The sequence below is a fragment of the Triturus cristatus genome, chromosome 1_1, assembly GCF_964204655.1.
Source record: "Triturus cristatus chromosome 1_1, aTriCri1.1, whole genome shotgun sequence".
Lineage (NCBI taxonomy): Eukaryota > Metazoa > Chordata > Amphibia > Caudata > Salamandridae > Triturus > Triturus cristatus.
This window is the reverse complement of record NC_140579.1, coordinates 319,746,075-319,757,510: the sequence shown is the minus strand read 5'-3', so window position 1 is coordinate 319,757,510 and position 11,436 is coordinate 319,746,075. Positions and strand designations below refer to the sequence as shown.

General features: G+C 50.7%; 1 long non-coding RNA gene across 1 annotated transcript; it reads left to right on the top strand.

Annotated features, from left to right (window-relative positions):
- Positions 1–1,802: 1,802 nt before the first annotated feature.
- LOC146870180 (uncharacterized) lies at positions 1,803–2,274 on the top strand. Its single transcript, XR_014959253.1, has 3 exons — positions 1,803–1,902; positions 1,992–2,083; positions 2,173–2,274. It is a non-coding gene; the product is annotated as an uncharacterized LOC146870180 (long non-coding RNA).
- The last annotated feature ends 9,162 nt before the right edge of the window (positions 2,275–11,436 follow it).

Here is an 11,436-nt window from a genome sequence, read left to right as displayed (position 1 = left end):
TATCAAAGGACACTACAAATGTGGGTCTTGCAAAGCATGCTCAACCACTATACAAACCAAGGAATTCATTTATAAACATCATACAATCACTTTGCGTGCCCATGCGAATTGCAATTCCATCAATGTTATCTATGGCATCTTGTGCCCTTGTGGGTATCTATATATTGGCCAAACACAACAAAAAATTAAAGCTAGGATATTCCAGCATCAGAGCAGGATCAGATGCCATGTTGCAGGTGCCCCTCTGGTTGAACATTACAATCAATCAGGACACAGCCCGGACCAATTGCAGTGGCTGGTCATTGAAAAAACAGAATTGGGCCCAAGAGGAGGTGACATAACCTCGATTCTTACTGTGAGGGAATCCAAGTTGATGATTCGCTTAGACACGATCAACAACGGCCTGAATGAACTGGACCCTAGCAACGCCCAATTAGCCTGTCTGAACTGACTGAGGGATGTATTGTTGAGGCTGTTGTGGCCCCGGTTCGGGCACGTTCATTACTGCAATAGCTTTATGTAACCGAATATGTAAGCAGGATGTGTATTCTTTGTTAAATTCATAGGATGATATGGTTTTTCCATTCCGCTTTGCCTGTTAAGACCTGTACATTATTCTATGATCATCTGAATATGAATATGCCCGATATTATGACCATATGGCGATCAATAAACTCTCATGCCCGGCAAATTTACTAGACCCATGCGGTTTGCCCAGTTTAGAAGATCATTGGTCATTTGACCTGTTTTAACTAGATCTCCTTATCATACTTACACATAGGGTCTTTGTTTACCTACCATGTGACTCTGCCCAAAATTGTGTTTCTCTGGGCTTAGCAATGGATATAGCAACTGACACTCTTGAATATTAAGTAATTGACACTGTAACATGTATAATTACTAACCTGGAGATGATTATGTATCCATTTTTCTTTTTTTGATTCGATGCGAAAGATTCAGAAATGTGCACGCTCCATCTGGCATGTTCTCAAATTCAAGTGAGATATTACTGTTGCTCCACCTTCCGTGTAGAACAATGATAATTCTCTATTACCGATTTTATTATTTTAATTGTGTTTGATTGTGTTATGTATAAAAATGTTGTGACCCCTGATATTGTTTTCCATGTGTGGCCCAACGACAATAGCACTGCTTAAAAATAATTTTTGTATTTTTCTATGCCCACCGCTCGTTTAAATACAACCCGGTGCTGTCTTTCTTCTAATACACTAATGTGGCCAGCATCTAGCGGCTGCCCCGCTCGGCACGTCCCGTGGCGAACGGCGTCCTTTCGCACAGACATAAATCACCGGCTCTCGCGGCACTTTTTTCTTCGCGCCTCTGAAATAATGAGCTCCATGAACATTTAAACGGTAAGCACGACTTCCCCAACCCTTTGAAAACTAGGGAACTATTCTCTTTTATTTCCGTGACCAATAGACAGTATAATTCAAGTTCTATCGGGCCATTTTCCATTTAACAATGTTACAACCCAAAAGGTTTATTCTTTTCAATTGCTAAACCGCTTTTTGACTACTGCCTTTTCCTTTTACCTATCGGGATAGCAATGGTTTATTTTGCTTGTGGATTTGAGACTTATACATTTCCCTTGAGGTTTTTGTAGCCCCCCCCCCCTTTTTTAATGGTCTCCTTTGCCCCACGCTAGGGATGCACTGACTCTGTAGCTTCTACTATTCTTTCAGTGAGTCAGGTTTTAGATTTTGGTTCCTTGCCCTCAGTGCTTTATCTCCCCAGTATTCAAAAATTTCCTTCACATTGGTTGCTTTTTTGCTTTACCCTCAGAGGTCTATACCTACAGTGATTCAATTCACTCCCCAACCGATGGTTAATTCCACGGCCAGTGACGCTGTTTTCAATTGATTTATCCTGAATCACTTTAACGTAAGTTGCATGTAATGGCACTTTCAACGCTGTGAGCTTTATCGAATTATATATTGAATATTCTTACACATGACACCTTATTTTTTCAGGTGTCTTCTCACTCTCACCACCCGTGGAGCGAAACTGCCCTTTGTCTGTGACGTCCATCTAGTACCTTTTCAGGTTCTTCTCCTTCCAATTGGTAAATAGGGGATTACTTCCCGCAGAGTCCTTTTGAGTGTTTTTTTAGGACTTCAGTCACTTTTTAATATGTAACTATCCCATTTCCAGGTGCCTCCTTTCCCTTTCTTCACCTGAGTCCTGATGAAGACCCCGTCTGTAAGGACCCAACTAACCTACATGGGATTAGGGGTCGAAACGTCGACACACTACATGTACCAGTACCAGCAATTGTGTATTTTACACTGTGTTTATCTTGAAATGTACATGGTCTTTTCAAACGAATGTATAATTGAAGATTTTTTCTCTGCTCAATTAGTTGGCAATGAATTTTAAGCCTAACAATTGATTTGTGATACTGTAAAGAAATTTTTGAAGTCACTACCTACACCTCTCCCCCCCCCCTCCTCACCCCCTACCTCCCCCTTGACCCTGGGCACCGTGTTGCGATGTATTTTTGCAAAACTGTCGTAGATTGATTATTACCAAGAAATGGTAACCTTGCTAAAGTGTGATTAAATAACACTTCAGCATCACTTGATTATTCTTGATTGCATTTTGTTTGTTCTTTCCTTTTTTATCTTGTTCTAGTAATATTTATGCTCTGGGACCACCCTCCTATACTGCTAGACACCCAGGTCCCAGTGATCCTTGGGTATACCCTTTGTTCTAACGAGAAGGCGTAGAACATCACCACCCACAGGGAGGGATCAGGAGGAGGAGGAGGAAACATCCGATGGAGCATCCCAAACATCGTCACGGCCTGCTTCTGAGGGTCCCCGCAGGAGGGCGGGTCGTCCACGGAAAAGACCGTGAGGGTCGGCGCTACAGCACCATCTCCCAGGACACCTGGCCTGGCACCTGGACCACTGGAGCAACAGCAGCACAGCATCAAAAGACATTCTCTGCCACATGGCCTTGCTGGTCACTGTCTGACCAATGTTGACAAAGACTGTGGCATGGACTCTGAGGATTTCCAATGGCAAGGACACCAACTCCCCTACTGAACTTTGGATTCCAAACACCCGGAAAACCCCTCATGTCATACCCCCCCCCCACTAAAATAAAAAGTCACACCATGAAGAGAAGATGCCTGCTGGTTGCATTATTACCTTACATGCGTCTTGTAAAGTCTAAACATGCCTGAGTTCTCTTTTGACTTCAACCATCCACACCCTGGGGCCTGAGTCTGGCACAGGACACACGGGTCACAGTGTATTAGGCAAGACAGACATGGAGCACCATACACTGCCGTTGTGGGCCCAACCAGCTGAGGGGGTGGCCGCACAACCGTGCCGACAGACATATTGAGTACAGCAACAGTCATGCGCAGAGGTCAGGGATCATGTCCAGTGTCCTGGGGGGCACCCAGGTATGTGTAGACAGGTGGCAGAACCATGTCCTGCAAGCTTGAGTCCGGTGGATGCAGATAATGGGGGCCTGGCCAACGTTGGATGCATGGGGATGGCACATGTCACAATACCCACACAGTCATGGACATCATGCACAATACACAGTCTCATCCCACACACACAGCTTGCATCTTGCTACTCGACACATAGACACATAGCCACTATCAGGGAAAACCATGCCAGACATGCCGGATGCACCATGGCAACACACCAGCATTGACTGAGAAGAGGCACCTTGGAAGCATAGGGACACCTTTATTAGTCATGTATTCGGGAATGCAGAGGCAACTCGGAGTACACATACACAGGTCATGTGGAGTAACATGTGGGTCCAACACTGGCACCCCCCTTCTGCAGCACAAATGCGTGATAGCCATGGAACTGGCACACAAGTGTCGGCTAACAGCTAAACACCCCCTGCTGCTCACGGAGAGCCTGCCATACACCATTGATCCTCTGATGTGGAAGTCCCACACCATGTCAAGCCAATGCAAACCGTATGTGTCCGAGGGCATCATCACAATCCACTATCCCATAACAGATGACTGTCAACTAGTCTGACCATCTATTCAGGTGTACCCAGCTGCATGTCATGTGTACCATGGTGATGCAACATGTCTGCAGAGGAACCAAACATCGACAGGGGCATTGTGCATACATCGTGAACAACTGCCACACCCAATACACCCCTGATGCATCCCTTACCCTAAGGAGACTTCCAAACGTGTCCGTGCCTGTAACGCTGAGTCAGCACACGATGACGTGTCCATGAGGAATAGCAGTGCCACAACAATGCAAGCAGCACACGGCATGCGCAAGTACCTGGGGAAGAGAGACACACAAGAAGTCAGCCACAAAAAGCACAGCCACCTGCATGTGCATTTACTCGACACATGTATGGATGACAACATGCTAGGTCACAATTATGACTGGCGAAATACAACCATCACTGGCACCATCACTCCAGTGACATACCCACACACACCTCTGACTCACGTGCCATACATGCATGTGGAGACACACATCACACATCACTTGATTATTCTTGATTGCATTTTGTTTGTTCACACGGGGACCAATGCGTGCACACTCAGACACTGGTACTCACCACTAAGCAAAGAAGTCGCGTATGAGCCGAGTCCGGATGTCCTCTTGCGGCTCCACATCCTCCACATCACTAGCCCCATTGCCAAGACCTTCGTCCTCCACGGGTGGATGGTCCTCGTCATCTTGATCCAGGATGAGTGGCACAGCTTTCTCAACTGCCATGTTGTGCAGCATGCAGCAGACCATGAAGATTTTGCAGACCTTTGCCGGGGCATATGGGAGGGCGCCGCCGGTCTTGTGTAGGCACCTGAATCGGCTCTTCAGGAGGCCAAACGTCCTCTCTATCACTCGCCTTGTCCGGCCATGGGCGGTGTTGTAGCGGAGCTGGGCCGGCGTGATGGGGTTGCGGAGAGGTGTGATCAGCCATGGCATGTTGGGATAGCCAGCGTCCCCTAAATGGAAAGCACATGGACATAAGCAGGACAGGAGAAGCGGTCGTGCTGGAAGTCTACGCAAAATACAGGACAGACAGAGTGTACCCACCAACAACACATGCTCGTTCGTTGCGCAGCTGCGTCATCATTTCAGGCACCCTGCTATGCCTCATGATGTAGGCATCGTGTGCTGATCCTGGAAAACGAGCACAGACATGTGAAATCACCATGTTGGACAGACACACCACAAGGGCATTGATGGAGTGGTAGTGCTTGCGATTCCGGTACGCTACCTCCTGTGCCTGTGGTGGTACCAAAGCAACATGTGTCCCATCTATGGACCCAATGACATGGGGCATCCCTCCCAGGGCATAGAATCCACGCTTGACCCCAGTCAACATTTCAGGGGTAGGAAAATGGATGAAGTCATCCAGGTGAATCAACATGGCCTCTAAGAAATCATGCAGCACACAGCAGAACATGCTCTGGGACATGCCACCAACATGAGCTATGGTATTTTGAAAGGTACCCGTGGCTAGAAAATGTAGGGCTGCCATTACCTTCAGCTTGGGTGTCAGTGCCGTAGGATACCTGTGCAGCGGTTGCAGGTGTGGTGCCAGTCTCGCCGTCAAATCCAGAATCAACCGTTGGGGGAAGCGGTAGCACCGGATACAGTCATTCTCCCGCATGGCAGCCAAGTCCGGAATTGGTCGGGGAAGAGGCGGCGCTCTGCAGTAATTTGGAAGTGACAAGGAAGAGTGAGTGCACCACAACAACAATTATTTTGTACTGAGCACATGTTAATCTGTCTACACACATATGCTACATACGGAGTCAGGTATGTGCCACATGCCCTGGACACGTATGGCTGCCAGGTGACACTCCTACCAAGACCCAGCTACACACGGAGATTGTGAACCTCCACATGCCATGGCATGGGATTAGCTGTGTCCCAGTGCAAGTGAACAGCCAGACGCAACACAGGAGTGACATACATCCACACATCAGCAGAAGTAGGATGTCGATTGCAGAGACTGGTAGCGGAACACTAGAGCCACAGGTCACATGACATTACACTAGGACAGCCCACACACCTTGCCATGAAGGTGTACATGTCATGACTCACCACACATTCATAGAGAGGATGCAGACATGTCCTTGTTACGCTACTCCGTGTCCCATGCATACATACGCACCTCACATCCGATACCACATGTGGCATGGTGTGCGAAACAGTGTGCAATGTCAATCTACACACAGACACATGTTGGTTGCTGCAACAGCTGCAGCTTTTGAGGGTGCTCCAACATCAACCTAATGGGAACCCCCACACATACATGACATAGTCACATCGTGCACCGTGGGTAGTGACATGTCAGGTGTGGTGACCCCTGTACCGGGCATCAGGGGACACTTCCGTGTGTTGGTGTCCGTGCCATGCCAGTGACGCTCATCCCAAGTGTGCAGTACGACATGCACACATGTCAAAGGAGTCAAGGGCATGCCTGGCACACATTGCACCGTCACACATTACATCTTTACACATCTCATCATACATCTGGTGCCTTCTCGACTCAGGAGTAATGTGCCACATCACAGCCTGTCACACCTGTGCCCCACACATGTAGTACTGCCCAGACAATGCCTTGATGTCCATCCATGGACAAGTATGTCAGCCCTATTCCTTCCTGTGTGCTGCCTGTCACCACTGTGATGTGTGAAAACCACCGTACTACTGCTAAGAGGGCCTGTGTACGTTCCCATATCACTATGGGAGTGCTGCCGTATGTGTACCCATAGTGATGGTGAGCGTACAGGCATGTGTACGGTCAGTAAGTATGCATACGCAAGAACACCCATAGTGGTACGGCCCGTACAGGCGTGCGTACGTTCACTATCACCATGGGTGTCCTCGCGTATGCGTACTCGCAGTGGTACGGCCCGTACACACGCCTGTATGCTCACTATCACTATGGGTGTCCTCGCGTATGCGTACTCGTACTGGTACGGCCCGTACACACGCCTGTACGTTCACTATCACTACGAGTATGCATACGCGAGAACACCCATAGTGGTACGGCCCGTACACACGCCTGTACGTTCACTATCACTACGAGTACGCATACGCGAGAACACCCATAGTGGTACGGACCGTACACACGCCTGTACGTTCACTATCACTACGAGTACGCATACGCGAGAACACCCATAGTGGTACGGACCGGACACACGCCTGTACGTTCACTATCACCATGGGTGTCCTCGCGTATGCGTACTCGCAGTGGTACGGCCCGTACACACGCCTGTACGTTCACTATCACTACGAGTACGCATACGCGAGAACACCCATAGTGGTACGGACCGTACACACGCCTGTACGTTCACTATCACTACGAGTAAGCATACGCGAGAACACCCATAGTGGTACGGACCGTACACACGCCTGTACGTTCACTATCACTACGAGTACGCATACGCGAGGACACCCATAGTGATAGTGGACGTACAGGCGTGTGTACGGTCCGTACCACTATGGGTGTTCTCGCGTATGCGTACTCGTAGTGATAGTGAACGTACAGGCATGTGTACGGGCCGTACCAGTACGAGTACTCATACGCGAGGACACCCATAGTGATAGTGATCGTACGCACGCGTGTACGGGCCGTTGCTATGCATTTGGGGTGCCCTAGGGGCCCGGAACGCACCGTACCTGTGGGTGAAGCTCAATTTTACATAGGGGACACATGAGGGACAAGTATTAAGGCCTACATGCATGCTGGTTGTCATGGAGACCAACTTTTAAGTTTGAATTTGTTCTGGAAGGTGCACAGCAGAAGTCAGTTGGAATGAATCTACTTTGTTGCAATGTGTTTGTGGGGTTGACATTATGCTGAAGAAAAAAACACAATAAGAACCCACTGACTGTGCTAGGTTTGAAGGGATTGGAGGAAACATAGGATGCAAAGGTGAGTGACCAATCACTCTGTACTCCTGTGCATGAAACAGGCCAGCAAGGCAGATATAAGGCAGCCAGGTCCCATGAGGGAGCACTTGCCTGCACATATTTCGATTCTACCACACTGCTGCTGCTCCTGATTCCCTGGAACCATGTCAAGGTCTGTGGAGAGGTCACAGCCATTCACCCTGGAGGAGAACCTGGCATTGCTGGATGTGATCCTCCCACAGTACCCCCTGCTGTATGGGCGACCAGGGTATCAGGTGAGTGCAGAGCTACTAGCACAGACTGTGTCCCTTTGTGTGAGACTGTGACTTCTGCCAATGTGTCCAGGTGTGACACACATGCTATGTACTGTAGGGGGGGTCCCAGGGAGGGGGAAATGCCTGATGTCTCCCAGCAGTGCCCAGAGGCAGGAGGGGTGTGTGCAGAGTCCTCCCAGCAGTGCCCAGAGACAGGAGGGGTGGGTGCCTATCACTCCCAGCAGTGCCCAGAGACAGGAGGGGTGGGTGCCTATCACCCCCAGCAGTGCCCAGAGACAGGAGGGGTGGGTGCAGAGTCCTCCCAGCAGTGCCCAGAGTCAGGAGGGGTGGGTGCCTATCACTTCCAGCAGTGCCCAGAGTCAGGAGGGGTGGGTGCCTATCACTCCCAGCAGTGCCCAGAGACAGGAGGGGTGTGTGCCTATCACTCCCAGCAGTGCCCAGAGACAGGAGGGGTGTGTGCAGAGTCCTCCCAGCAGTGCCCAGAGTCAGGAGGGGTGTGTGCCTATCACTCCCAGCAGTGCCCAGAGACAGGAGGGGTTGGTGCAGAGTCCTCCCAGCAGTGCCCAGAGTCAGGAGGGGTGGGTGCCTATCACTCCCAGCAGTGCCCAGAGACAGGAGGGGTGGGTGCAGAGTCCTCCCAGCAGTGCCCAGAGTCAGGAGGGGTGTGTGCCTATCACTCCCAGCAGTGCCCAGAGACAGGAGGGGTGGGTGCAGAGTCCTCCCAGCAGTGCCCAGAGACAGGAGGCGTGGGTGCAGAGTTCTCCCAGCAGTGCCCAGAGACAGGAGGGGTGGGTGCCTATCACTCCCAGCAGTGCCCAGAGACAGGAGGGGTGGGTGCAGAGTCCTCCCAGCAGTGCCCAGAGTCAGGAGGGGTGTGTGCAGAGTCCTCCCAGCAGTGCCCAGAGTCAGGAGGGGTGGGTGTGATGCACAGTGTGAGCCTTGATAATTGATTGTGTCTTTGCCCTCATTCCACCTGTGTACTTTCACTGGCACGTACTGCTTTTGCCCTTCCCCAGAGGAGTATGTCCCTATGGCAAAGGTGCAATGCGTTGGCTGCATGGCATGCCTTGTTGTAACCAGCTATTTTGTTCCCATATGTGTCTCTGTGACATGTTGCAGGTGTATTGATGTAGTGTCACTTGTTCATCCTCACAGGTAGGCGCCTCTGCCAAGGAGCAGATCTGGCTGACCGCCGTCAGTGCCGTGAGGAGTGCGGATGGTCGGAAGCGGCGCCTGTCCCAGGTGAGGAAACGCTGGCAGGATATCCGGTGCTGGACGTGGAGGATCGCACGGGTCCTGCTGGGGGACTCACCTGAGAGCCATAAGAACCGCGGGCGCCGCCGTCTCTCCCACATCCACAAGCGTGTGCTGGCGGTGGTATTTCCAGACTTGGACAGGCGCTTACAGGAGATGCAGCAGCAGGAAGGGGGTAGGTACATGTGTGTTTGTTGTGTTTCACCAGCATTTGTAAGTGCACTGTTCCATGGATGCACTGCCAGGGTTTAATGGTGCTGTGCAGATCCTGTTACCCACAGAATTGCAGTGCTCTCCTGCCTCCCTTCCCCTCCTTGCAATGTGTTCCCTGGTCTGTGTGAAGTCACTCCATCACAAGGTTATGTAGCCTGGCACCTTCTCCACGTGTACAATGCCTGCAGCATCATGTGTGGGGGTGGTGTGTAACAGGTTTTGGGACCTTGCCTGTGCCCTGTCCAGTTCTGGTCTTGTGGGTTCCATGTCAGTTGGCACTAATGCTGAGCCCAGACATGGGACTTAGTCTCTCAAGTGTGAGGCCTTACAGCACGCATGTCTTATGTGGTGGCCTGTGACATGATGTGCATGAGTGTGCGGTACGCATAGTGCGGGGATGGTAGCGTGTGTTGCAGTCATTCCCATTCAGGAGCGTGGAGTTGTGTGGCCACTACTGTCCCCAGGGGCATATTTTCCTAGGTATCATGTGTGTAATCCGAATATGTTGACAATCTCTGTGTCTACAGCATAGGTTGTGCTCTGTGCCATTGTTCCCTGGCCAAATGTATATTGACGTGAAATGTAGTACAAGTGTCCACTGTACAGACTGACCTGATTTTCCTTGTTCATACTCACGGTGGACATTGCCTGTGTGTCTTGTTACAATCATCTGATGATGCCCATTTGTACATGATTATTTGGACAGGCGCACCTTGGGTATTTTGTGTGCAACCTTGATTTGTTGCATCCCATGTGTATTTCACCCAGACTAAGGGATGTAAGTGCTTCCTGTGTCTCCAAATATTAGTCTCATGTAGGGGGTGGGTGGTGCGGGCATGGCCTTCATGTCACAACCTGATATCTCCTTGCTAGGACTGGCCAGTGTGTGATGTTTGTCTGGACATGCACTCAAGGTGCAGTGGGCCAGTCATGGTGGGCATGTTTTCAGTATAACCTATGCTGCATGTGCCTCTTGTTCCTGGATATGGTCCCTGCTCATCCCTATTTCCTGCCACGCTGTGTGGTGCAGATGCAGTGCTGGATTGTCCCCAGGGCCTTGCTCCTCAGTCAAAATTCCATTCCATCTCATTTGCTATTGTGTCATGCTCTCCATAGTTTTTCGGTGGCATGGTGGGTCAAACAACTGTGTCTTGCATGCCCTACATATGTACCTTGTTTTGTAGATGTAACTCTTTTTTTGTTTCAGGCTATGCACTGTGACCTATGTAGATTGGACTCATGTGACATATGTATACAGGTGTATGATTAATTTCTGTCTCTTCACCCTGCCCACGGCATAGTCGGGGGACACGGAGGGAGACATGGGCACAGACGGAGCAGAGGGACCGAGCACCAGTGCCAGCGGTGACATCGGGGCTGGCACATCAAGTGGGACTGAGGCGGAGGAGAGTGAAGCCGGGGACCTGTCGACTGGCACAACAGAGTATGAAGCTGACGGGTCCGAGGATGATCTCTCCGAGTGGGCGGCGGCTGCACCAGCAGCTGACAGTGGCACTCCATCTCGCCCCGCCCCCTCCATTGCCATCAGCCGCCTCCCACTTGCTCGTGTCCCTTCCCAACGTGCCCGGTCACCACATGTCTCCTTCCTGCCAGGCACTGCACCCCCTGCCCCTGTCTCCACTGCTGCCGCCAATGCCGAGTCTGTGGACATCCAGCGGCAGTTGCAGGTTGGTCAGGCTGCGATCCTTAATGTCCTCCATGGCCACAGCCAAGTGCTGCACAACATGGAGGCATACTTGGAGGGCATTCATTCATCGCAGGCTGACACACACAGG